The sequence below is a fragment of the Dipodomys spectabilis genome, unplaced genomic scaffold (assembly GCF_019054845.1).
Source record: "Dipodomys spectabilis isolate Male_0828 unplaced genomic scaffold, ASM1905484v1 ptg000017l, whole genome shotgun sequence".
NCBI classification, from domain to species: Eukaryota; Metazoa; Chordata; class Mammalia; order Rodentia; family Heteromyidae; genus Dipodomys; species Dipodomys spectabilis.
In genome coordinates this window covers 6,311,899-6,324,350 of record NW_024870694.1, presented here as the reverse complement: position 1 = coordinate 6,324,350, position 12,452 = coordinate 6,311,899, and the positions used below count along the sequence as shown (strand labels likewise).

The following is a 12,452-nucleotide window of genomic DNA, read 5'->3' as shown; positions in this document are numbered from 1 at the left end:
TTGAACCATTATCTTTCAGGTCTCAATCTCAGCTTTCTGAGAAGCTGAGATCAAAGACCCAAGCTTCTTTGTACATACACACTTTTGAGTCTCCTGATTTCCAGTCCTAATGGATACCTATCTTCTTTTTTTATTTATCCTGAGAGCACTTGACTGACAGAGTGAAAAGTTGACAGAGCAGAATCCCAGTCCTCCCCTGCCACTTCCTCTCCCTCTCCACCATATCTAATGAGTAGCTGAGATTTGTAGCATATGTCAGAGAAGCCTTTAACTCTTTTTCTTCATGGCCACTACCACAGCCGCCGTGAGTCAGGCCGTCATCACCATATCTATCTGGTGACTTAACACTTTTAAGTGGTCACTCTGTTCCAAATGTTCCCCTTCAACTCAGGATCCACATGCTGCCAGAATGATTACACTCTAAACAAAAGTATTCACCAAGTCAGACATCAATAGAAAACCTCTCAGCAGCTCCTATTTTGTGAGGAGTCTGTATTTAACCCTCATATCTCATCTCCATCTTTGCAGCAATCCTAGGAGGATGGGTCTGCAGTCCCAACATTACTTACTGAGGCTACCTTACTCAACTGACCTGACTTATTTAACTAGAAAGTGGCAGAACCATTATGTAAACCTGGGTGTGCATGACCCGGAAGTGCATCCTTCCACCATCTTGTAAACATGCCCAACTTTTCATGTCTCATCTTTTAGTGAGCCTCTCTTTGTTCCTCTTAATTCAGCTTTTCGAACTAGTAGAAAGTCCTAGAACTTCATAGATTTTATACCTCTGGGAGTACAACAATGTTTGTTTGCTTGCACCCAAGTGTTTCTCCTCTAATACCTCCTCCTCTTTGGCTATCTGGTAGAATATCTCATCCACCAAGATGTAACTCATGCATTACCTCCTTCATGAGCCTCTCCTGACCTCCTTCTTAGCTAGATGGAATCGCTATCCTCTTGCCTTAACACCCTAATGATTTACATTAAAGCCAACATAATACTTACTATCCATGCACGGATCAGTATTGAACACACACACACACACACACACACACACACACACACACACACACACACACACACATTATTTAGTCTATTATGAGCTCCTTAAATGTGGAGTCTGTGTCTTCCTAACCCATTGCACTCATATTATCTAGTATAGCTCCAGATTCAGAGAAGGCTTACCGCAAATATTGTTGAAGGGATGAAAATGTGTGTTCTTTTTACATTGCTTTAGAACACATAAGTGCCTTGTGTGCTTCTATAATTTGGATAGTAACAAGCAATTAGCAGTTTGAGGTCTTAAAATATCATTTACCTGCGACTTCCAAGTAGACAGTAGGAATTTAATGTCAACAGTCTAGCACTGCCATCTCCAGTGTGTAAGATGGAATTAACTACTGGCTCCTTCCTTTCTCCCATCTGTTAGAGGAGCTCTAACATTAAGGTAATTTCAAAGATTATATTAAATAATCGACAGTTATGTTTTGTTTGCTGCAAAACACAAAACCAGTGCTAGTCCTGAGCCAAAATCTCTTTTCCTATCATTCAGTCTTTTCTGAAAAGCAATCCTGGGCGAATGTACAATCCATGACTTTGTCATGAGGCACACTATTTGGTTAGAGCATTCCATTCTGAGAGATTTATAATTATTTTCATAAGTCTTAATGCAATTTAGTAATCCGTATCTTTATTAAAAGGAGTTATGCAAAGTTTTAAAGATTCTCATGCAGATTTAGAATATCTAAGTCTTTTGTTTGTTTTGTTTTACTTCTTCTTAAAAAAAGCCTACAGATATAGGTCAGAGTTAGAATGTGAATCTTGCATGTGTACATGTGAAGTTGTGCCTTGATTCTCAACACAGCAAACAAAAGCAAAGCCCACTTTTTCCCATCCTTCCAATTCAAGCAATAGATAAGGGTAGAAGAAAAATATACAGTGCACCTGCCACATGTTTCCACCTGGGAAACTACTCAGTGATACGATTAAACTGTCACTGAATAAGTCAATCCTTAGGATTCACCCATTCACCTTATCAATGAGAATAGGGATGACTCACATTTGAATTTCAACGCCTACATTTTATTGTACATAATACCATAAACCAATAATAATCAAATTAATGTAAACATTTCATTTAAAACACAAAAGTAAAGCAATGGAAAACCATGACCAACTCAAGACAACACAGTCTATTAAACAAAACAAAACAGGCTTACCTATACAGGACTCTAGACATTCACACACAGTCAGATTAAAAGAAGGATATCCTTAGAGAAGGAACCAAAGGTGCAACTCCTCTGAACATTTCAAATACTATTGATCAAAGTGAATTACAGGAAATGGAAACATGGGTTTTTGTTTTTGATTGTTGGTGGTGGTGATGGTGGTGTTTGTTTTTGCGTGGGGGCTTTTTTTCTTTTTAGGGAGGGGCAAAGAAGGGGGCACAGAAAGGGAGGGAAAGGGGTGAACAAGTGAAATTATGCTACTCAGTACATACTGTGTGGAAAATGAACTATGTAACTTGTGGGAAGGGGCTGAAGGGGGAAAGTGAAGGAAGGAGTGACATTGTTCAGAAAAGAAATGTACTCATTACCTGACTTATGAAATGCTTATGAAATCATAACAATATAACTCTATTTAACTTTTTTTTAAACCCAGGCTTCTCACTTCTAGGTATTCCCTTCCTATGTCTACCACCATGTCATGTTCCTGGATCCCTGGAGTCCTTTTAAAGGGTACCTGGAGACTAGTTTAAAATACCCTCTCCTCTGGTACTCCAGTGGAAAAATCCTGGGTATGCCATTCTGATGGGCCTGCAGTACAGAAGGAAGGGCAATGTAAAGATGAATTGTGGCAGAGTGCCAACACAAGGAATAGAACCAGAGCAGTGTTAAATTCTAGAGACATACAGCACTTAAGGAAAGTTCTTCATTAACTTCCCTGTGTGCCAGTTTCGTGGATGAAACTACACTTGGGAAGTCCAGGTTAAGGGGAAGGTGGCTACAGAATTTGTCAGACTCTTTCCCAGCCTGCTTGTCTTCACGTTGGCAAGCAAATGAGCCAACTTTCCCTGAGTGGATTTCTACCCCCACCACCCCTCACCCCCAGATCTCTCTGGGTGAAAGGCTTTAGAAGACAGCAGGTGTTCTGAGGAAGCACATCGGAAATGAAGAGATGTGAGTAGTGAAAGTGACATCATCATTTTCTTCTGGTATTTTCATCAGGTAGGAAGTGGATAAGCAGGAGAACAATTAGGATAGGAGAGCATATGGATTAGGGAAAAAAATACACATACATGCTACCCACAGGCATTGTCTCCAAGCAGTAAGCACTTGTGTTATTTGATCATTTTAAAGCTGGGACACCTATTATCCGTTGAAAACTACAATGCTAAAATATTAAGTCTCTGGTATATTTGAAGCTCTCTTCCCCTCCCCCACCCCCACCCCTCCTCCAACCAGTATGAAAGCTGGGGACCAGGTTGGGGAACTTGACATCCTAATTAAGTGCCAACTGAAGTAAGGTCCTCAGAGCAGCTGGTGGCTTGGGCCAGGCCTCCTGGGAGAGGACCTCGTGGCCTGGGCCACAATGGCTGTGGACGGTGTCCCTGCCTGATGTGCTTGCGTACACACACACACACACGCATGCACACGCACGCACGTCCATAGACAGCTACCTGCCCTCAGGTTTAACATGCGGAGAGATTCTCTCCGATCGTGTCAGAAAAACAAGGCACAAGATGCCACCCACAGCCCGCGTCGTGGGCGGGCAACCGCACAGTCTGCGGTCTGGGGCTGCAAACCCCTTCATCCTGCCACCTGGCTAGGGTTTCCCCGGGTCGCGGGCGGCCTGGGCCGTGGGTCCCTCGGGGTGTGCCCGCCCTGCGCCCCCCCCCCCCCAGTCTCTCCATCCTACCTGGCGCCGCTCCTGCGCACAGGGGGCGGCCGGGGTCTCCTCGACGGTGGGTTCGGTGATGCTGAGGACAGGCAGGCGCACGGACTCTGCTCCCGACGCCAAGGTCACGGTCCTGGAGAGGCGCCCCGCTCCCTGGAGCTCGCGGCGTCCGCCTCCTCCGCTCCCCCCACCTCCCCTTCCCCCCCCCCCCCCCCCCAAGTCCGGCTGCAGCCCGGGCAGACCCTCGGGCCCCAGAGCTCCGCCCGCTCCCCGCCCGCTGGGCCCCCTGGCGTCCCCAGTTCTGCCCCCGGATCCCACTTGCAGGCTGGGCTGCCCGGGTTCCCTGGCTGTCCCCGCAGACGGATGGAGCCGAGCAGACACCTCCGGAGCGGCCGTCGGGTTTGGTCCCTCCCTCCATCCCCACCCCACCCCCCTCCACGAGGGATCGCGGCCATGCTCAGGTTCTTCCGTGCAGTTCCAGGGGTATCCACCCCCGCCCCCACCCCCTGTCCAGGCCCCCAGACCCTTTTCTACAGTCCAGAAGACCCCCCCCCCCCCGCTTCCTCTGCCTTGGAGATTAAAGTAGGCGTAGGATGTAGGATGTTTAGATCACCACCAATGTCCCTTTGTGCCCAGGGTGGGAGATACTTTTGCCCTCTAATAAAGGCCAGACAGTTACAGTGTCACGCATGTAAATCTCGTGCCCAAACTCTTACCCATTCTGCAGGATTGAGGTCAAGCGATGCTTGAGCTGGATGCTCACGGACAGCTCCTTCCTTCCCCTCCCCGAGTGCCAAAGGCCCAGCGCGCTTCACTGGCTGGCGCTGGTCTCAGGGACTCTGTTCCACAGTGCGCTCTGCTCGCTCTGCACGCAGACCAGCGCCCAGCCTCGCGATCCCTACCGGTCCCTGGCACAACGCCCACCGCGCATCTCGACGCTCGAATGTTTTCTGAATAAGTGGAAAAGTAATGCCTTTGGTAGAAAAAACAGGGTTTGCCTGTTTCTTCTCAAAGCCTGTTTAGAGCTTTGTCGCCAATCTATTAGTCTCTATAAAGATTACCTCCTCCCTCCCCTTCCCCCCACAATCCCTTTCATATAGGAATTCCACACTTGGAGAAATTTCAAGGGCAACCTAAAACTCAGATGCCCATTGAGGGATCATTTATGGCAGAAAACAATAATATTAAAAGCTACAAAGAGCCAACAACGCTAAACTTTCACCAGCAGGAACTAATTTAATAAATAAGGATTGAGGGCTGGGAAGGTGGCTCAGTGGTAGAGTGCTTGCCTTGCATGCATGAGGCCCTGGGTTCGATTCCTCAGCACTACATAAGCAGGAAAAGCTGGAAGTGGCTGGCACTATGGCCCAAGTGGTAGAGGGCTAGCCTTGAGCTGAAGAGCTGAGGGACAGCACTCAGGCCCAGAGTTCAGGCCCCATGACCTAGAGAGAGCGAGAGAGAGAAAAGGATTGAGTGACTTAGTGGAATTTGACATCTCCATTGTAGGAAACATAGGTGCCTAAAGTTATTTCAGGGCAAGGAGATAACATTTATTTATCCAGAAAACAGAGGAAAGCATGAGGTAACATGATAAAATATTTACAAAATATCAGCCCAAGAAAATGCAGAAAGTTGCCTTGCTAACCTGCTTAATAATTTCAAATTGAAATGCAGCTTCCCCCCCCTGTTAATGTGCAATAAACACATATCTTAAGGGGTGCTTTGCTTGGCTTAGTAAATGAGCTATTTAAGAAAAGTTCCTGATTCATAGTGACTCTGTACAGCAAAAAGCTTCCAATCCTTCTTCCCCTGAGATGGGTAGCCATCAGTTCTCATCCAGAGTGGTGAATGCATCCTCATCCAGTTCTGGTTCTAATCCATTAGGCTTTCTTCTCCTCAAATGCAGGGTAAGAATTTGCTGAATGAGTGCTCAAGCCACAGGGTCAAGTGAAATGGTGAATCTAGCCATTAAGAAAAGTGCAAGTCCTTTCTAGCATCCAAACAGCCAGAAGAACAAGTTTATAATGAGAGATTTGGTCCAGTAACAGCAATTATTAAAATATCATAGAAATTTTATTTGGCTACAAGCACAACCTTGTTGGTGCCCAAAGGCTTCATTAATTCAATCCCAAGCTGAATATCTCTTAAGTTTGAAGCAGAGTGAAGACTTAACCTTCTGGGCACACCCAGGTGTAATGTGTAGTGTCGGGTATTGTCATCAAGAAAGCATCCCTTTGAGCCAGGTGCCAGTGGCTCATGCTGGTAATCTTAGCTACTTGGGAGGCTGAAATCTGAGGATTAAGGTTTGAAACTAGCTCAGGCAGGAAAGTCCATGGGACTCCTATCTACAATTAAGCAACAAAAAGACAGGTACGGAGCTGTGGATCAAGTGGTTAGAGCACAGCCTTGAGCATGAAAGTTCAGGGATAGCACCCATAGTGATACTATCCTTAAGTACTTGTCCAGACAGTTCAACTTGTCAATTTATGAGTACAAAGCATCTTCAGTGCCACCTCTTTCACAATTCTCTCTCATCTCTTCACATCCCATTCATCCCCTCAATATTCTTAGTTCCATTTTCACATATGTACATTAAATATTATGATTGCATGTGAAGATGAAGAAACCGAAGCACACAGAGTTCACAGTATCTAGGATGGGGCAGCCAGGAAACTGCAAAACCACACCACAACTTGAACCTGGTCATCTTGAACACAGAGTAGGGGCATGGCCACTGAGCCGTTGTGCTGAATGTGCACATTTTCTACAAGGCGTGGTTTGAGTAGTACTCAGACAATAATAGCACAAAATAACACTGGATTACGAAGTGAACCAAGTTATGCCTTTTTGATTCACTTCTTCTTGTGGATCATGTCAAGGAAGAAGTATCTTTTTGTGGGGGATTTGTCTTAACACCTTTCTAGCCTGTGCTAATCTGTTTTAACAACAGAGAGCTTGCTGGTTCCTCAGAGGCTTTGCCTGGCAACAGCTCCCTAAGTAGACTTTAATATCATCTCTTTCTCTTCTGTCTCTGATTATTCCTTATGCTGTTAGATTCTAATTGATGTAGGTTTTCCACTTACCAAGTGATGGAGCTTCCATGTGAGGTAAAGTAGGAAAAAGGAGATAATTTAAAGGAACCAGTTATATTTGAAATTTGGAAAACACTGACCCATATTTCATTAAGAACAGTGTATATACAATGGAATTCTATGCCTCCATCAGAAAGAATGACATTTCCCCATTTGTTAGGAAATGAAAAGGCTTAGAAAAAATTATATTAAGTGAAGTAAGCCAGGCCCAAAGAAACATAGGTCCCATGGTTTCCCTTATTTGCAATATCTAGTATATGTATGAGTCAAGCGGAAAAGGTCAGATAATGTGATGTTAGGAAAATGAACCCTTAAATATGTATTTTAATGTTTTTTTTTCTTTCATGCATGTGTTTCTAATGCATTTATAAGATTATTTCTTGAAGAATGAGGGTGGAATTTTGATAGGTATTGCGTTGAATTTGTAGATAGCCTTGGGAAGTATTGCCATTTTCACGATGTTAATCTTTCCAATCCAGGAGCATGGGAGGTTTTGCCATTTTTTAAGTTCTGTGTTGATTTCCTTTTTCAAGATTTTAAAGTTTTCATCATAGAGGTCCTTCACTTCTTTAGTTAAGTTAATTCCTAGGTATTTTATTTTTTGTGGGGCTATTACAAATGGAGTTGCTTTCCTAATTTCAGCCACACTTTTCTCATTGTTGGCATACAGAAAAGCCATTGATTTTGGGGGGTTAATTTTATAACCTGCTACTTTGCCAAAGTTTTGAATCAGCTTGAGTAATTTGGGAGTGGAGTCTATGGGATTCTTTAAATACAAGATCATGTCATCTGCAAAGAGGGAGAGTTTTATTTCTTCTTTCCCTATTTGGATCCCCTTTATGTCTGCATCTTGTCTTATTGCTGTAGCTAGGCATTCTAATACTAGATTGAAGAGAAGTGGAGAGAGTGGGCATCCTTGTCTTGTTCCTGAGTTAAGAGGAAATGGCTTTAGTTTTTCACCATTGAGTATAATGCTGGCTGTAGGTTTGTCATATACAGCCTTTATTGTATTGAGGAATGTTCCATGGATTCCTAATTTTTCCAAAACCTTCATCATAAAGGGGTGTTGGATCTTGTCGAATGCTTTTTCTGCGTCTATTGAGATAACCATGTGGTTCTTATTCTTGCTCCTGTTGATGTGATGAATAATATTAATTGATTTGCGCAGATGCTGGAGGGGATGTGGACAGAAAGGAACCTTACTTCATTGTTGGTGGGAATGTAAACTTGTTCAACCACTTTGGAAAGCAGTATGGAGGTTCCTCAAAAGACTCCATATAGAGCTCCCCTATGACCCAGCAATCCCACTTTTGGGCATTTACCCTAATGTTTACAAAAAAGACCACACTAAAGCTACCAGCACAACTATGTTTATTGCAGCATTATTTACCATAGCTAAGATATGGACCCAACCCAGATGCCCCTCAATAGATGAATGGATCAAGAAAATGTGGTATATATACACAATGGAATTCTATGCCTCCATCAGAAAGAATGACATTGCCCCATTTGTTAGGAAATGGAAAGGCTTGGAAAAAATTATATTAAGTGAAGTAAGCCAGGCCCAAAGAAACATAGGTCCCATGGTTTCCCTTATTTGCAATATCTAGTATAGGTATGAGTCAAGCGGAAAAAGTCAGAGAAGGTGATGTTAGGAAAACGAACCCTCAAATATGTATTTTAATGTTTTTGTTTCTTTCATGCATGTGTTTCTAACGCATTTATAAGATTATTTCTTGGTTGCTTTGTATGTCCCTCCCCCACAGTGTAACCCCTGCTTTCACTATATTTGATGTCAGTATAACATGTGGAGGAGATGGGGACAAACAAGTCGTTTAAGGATCCAGGTGGACCTGTTGCAACGATGAGAAGTACAAAATGTCATGTCAAAACCAGCTTTACAATGTCGGAGGGGGGGGAGGGGGGGTATGATTGGGTGGGGGGGAGGGGGGAGGCTGGGAAGGGAGGTGAAGGGTAAACAAAGGAGGAGGCTGCAATGCTTGGTAAGAAATGTATGCATTATCCTGACCATGTAATTGTAACCCCTCTGTACAGTATGTTCTCAAATAAAATAAAATTAAAAAAAAAAAAAGAACAGTGTATGTAGATCATGTCTATAATCATAGTTACTCAAGAGGCTGGGATCTGAGGATTGTGGTTCAAAGCCAGCCTAGGCAGGAAAATGTGAGATTCTCATCTCCAATTAATCACAGAAAAAGCAGTAAATGGTGTGGTGGCTCAAGTGGTAGAGTACCAGCCTTGAGCAAAAGGAGTCCAGGGACAGTGCTCAGGCCCAGAGTTCAAGCTCTAATATTGGCACGTGCATGCACGCACACACACACACACACACAAAACGGAAGTATAGAGAATATACAATGAAGTCTTATATTTAGCAGAACTGGTAAAAGTCTTAGAGCAGCACAAATATCGCTCTTAAAAGGGGTAGAACTTGAAAGTTTAGAGAGCTCTACAGCCTGAAGCTCCCAAACTTATCATAAGGCTCCTTTGTTTTCTCAGCTCTGTTCTAATAGCAGATGTATTCACCCAGACAAATGGGGTCATTGGTAGGTATGCCACAGAGGGCACATACCCTCTCCCAGTCTTTGCCTCTCTTTTTCTTCCATTTCCCTCTTTGTGTTTTCTCTTATTCTTCTCTTTTTTTGAGTTTGGAGAAGAAGGAGGAGTTGAAGAAGCTCCTCCCGGAGAGGAGATGGAGCAGAGTCAAAGCAACAACATTCAGGCCTTTAACTGAGTGTATGGCAACAACAAAGGAAGGTAAGAGATAATTCAAAAGAGTCTAAAGGAAAATAAAAGTGAACAAAGGAAACTTGATCATGCATCAGAAAATGGGATATAACAAAACCAAAAACCCAAGGAGGAAAGATAATAAAATGGAACAAGGAAACCTGTTGAGGACACTATTTCTTTCAGGGAATGGTACAGGGGGTGTAGAGGAGGAGGTGAGATTAATTGGAATATACTGTAAACATGTATGGAGATGTAACAATGAAATTTCAAACCCTTCCTGTATAATTGATATAAACCAACATGACACACATACACAAAACATAGCAAATAAAGAGCATTTAAGAATATGACCAGAAGCAATCCAACATAATACTAATCATAAATTATTAAGAGGCAAAAACTCTCAAATATAAAGGAACTCAGCTGTTTCCAAGGACACACCAATTAATTAAATTACATTAAAATCTAACACATCAAAAACAGAATGAGGCAAGGAGACTTAAAATGAAAGTATTTAATAAGTACTTACAAGAGAAGATACATTAATAACATAGAGATGAATTCAAGATAAAAAGTGTTAAATGAAAAAAAAACATTTTATGTTAGGAAAAGATACATCAAGAAGATGTGACAGCCATTGATTCTGTATGCATGCATTAAACTAACTTTGAAATAGATCATATGGTCATTTTACAAGCTAAAAAATTAAAAATTAACAAATAACTTTAAAACACTTATATAAATGAACTTTATTTCCATTTCAAGGCTTCATGTTGTTGGGCACAAATGTAATCCTATTCCATTCAGATTAATCTCATTGAATGCAGATTGCCTACACTCAGGTTGTTCTAAATAAACTCTAGGAGCTGTTTTTCTTGCAGGGTGCATTATTCTCTGTCAAGGTGACATCTTTTTGAAGGAGAGAGGGTGTTCCTGACAGATCTTTGACCAGTGGTCCATACAAATCCCTCAGGCTCCTTCAGTGTTTTTTCCAGGCTCAAGCCTCTTGCTTACCTCTATATTGGTCTCCCTTGGGAAAATTAGAAAACTCTGCAATACTATATGGAACATAGTATTCTATCAATCTTTTTTTATGTTGCATGTTATATGTTGGAAAATGCAGAGTATTTTCCAACTTCTCAAGCTTCATCTTGGGAGCAAAAAAGCAATCTTTGATCTTTCAAACCTGCCTAGAATTTTCAGAATGTCCCCTGATCATTGTGAGTCACGTCAAGAGCAGGCAGGAAGAGGGATCATTTCTCAAGGCAACATGACTCCAATTCTTATTTCTTCCCAGCCTCCTGATCCTAGCTCAAAAACTGTTTATTGAGACATAGTAACAACTAGCTAAAGGAATACCAGAAATTCATGCAAATCTACTGTATGACTTTGGAACGCTAACACACAGTCTATTAAATTTTGACACTCAGATATATGCAACTCAAAGCTTTCCATTTGAGATTCAGTTTTCTTTTCTTCTGTAGCTGGCTTCCTTTTTTATTTATTGTGAAAATACTGTACAGAGGGTTTACAATTACATGGGCAAGATAATGAGTACATTTCTTATCAAGCATTGTAGCCTCCTCCTTTGTTTCCTCTTCCCATCCCTTCCCATCCTCCCCTCCATCCCCCACCCAACCCTTCCCCCCCCCCCCACCAAAGTTGTAAAGTTCATTTTCAACATAACGACTTGTACATCTCATTGTTGCAATGGGTCCACCTGTATCCCTATTCAAACGATTTGTTTTTCCCTTCCCCTCCACAAATTATACCGACATCAAATACAGTGAAAGCAGGGGTTATACCATGGGGGAGGGACATACAAAGCAACAAAGAAATAATCTTATAAATGTGTTAGAAACAATCGCATGAAAGAAAAAAAAACATTTGAATACATATCTTAGGGTTCATTTCCCTAACATCAACTTATCTGACCTTTTCTGCTTGACTCAGACATGTACTAGTTATTGCAAATAAGGGAAACCATGGGACCTATGTTTCTTTGGGCCTGGCTTACTTCACTTAATATAATTTTTTCCATGTCTTTCCATTTCCTAACAAATGGGGCAATGCCATTCTTTCTGATGGAGGCATAGAATTCCATTGTGCATATATACCACATTTTCTTGATCCATTCACCTACTGAGGTGCATCTGGATTGGTTCCATATCTTAGCTATGGTAAATAATGCTGCAATAAACATAGTTGTGCTGGTAGCTTTAGTGTGGTCTTGTTTCTGATCATTTGGGTAAATGCCCAAAAGTGGGATTGCTGTGTCATAGGGGAGCTCTATGTGGAGTCTTTTGAGGAACCTCCATACTGCTTTCCAAAGTGGTTGAACAAGTTTACACTCCCACCAGCAATGCAGTAAGTTTCCCTTCTGTCCACATCCCCTCCAGCATCTGTTGTTATTAGAGTTCTTGATTATACTGGCTTTCTTTTTTTTTTTTTAAGGCAATGAATAGTCCAAGTTATAACTCTGATACATTGGACAAAAAAGATTTTATCAAGAGTTAAAGGCACATAGGTAAACATAAAAATTGCCTTGCATCATAAAAAAGTATGGAAAAGTACAGTAATAATTGACTATAGACATTCATAGAAGGAATTGTTATACTTTTTAAAAAGAAAATTTTAAAAGTAGTAAAAAATGAATAAGGACATGGATTATATGAGCAATATAATTAAGACTAGTCACACACACAGGCATACACA

The 12,452-nt window shown here is 42.0% G+C and overlaps 1 protein-coding gene across 1 annotated transcript in view; it reads right to left on the bottom strand.

Moving 5' to 3' along the window:
• The window catches only part of Casr (calcium sensing receptor), a 67,441-nt gene extending 63,473 nt beyond the window's left edge, over window positions 1-3,968 (bottom strand). Inside the window, exon 1 of the mRNA XM_042670166.1 lies at window positions 3,919-3,968. The gene's annotated coding sequence lies outside the window, so the exon portion shown is untranslated. The remainder of the gene's footprint in view (window positions 1-3,918) is intronic.
• Between the last annotated feature and the right edge of the window lie 8,484 nt (window positions 3,969-12,452).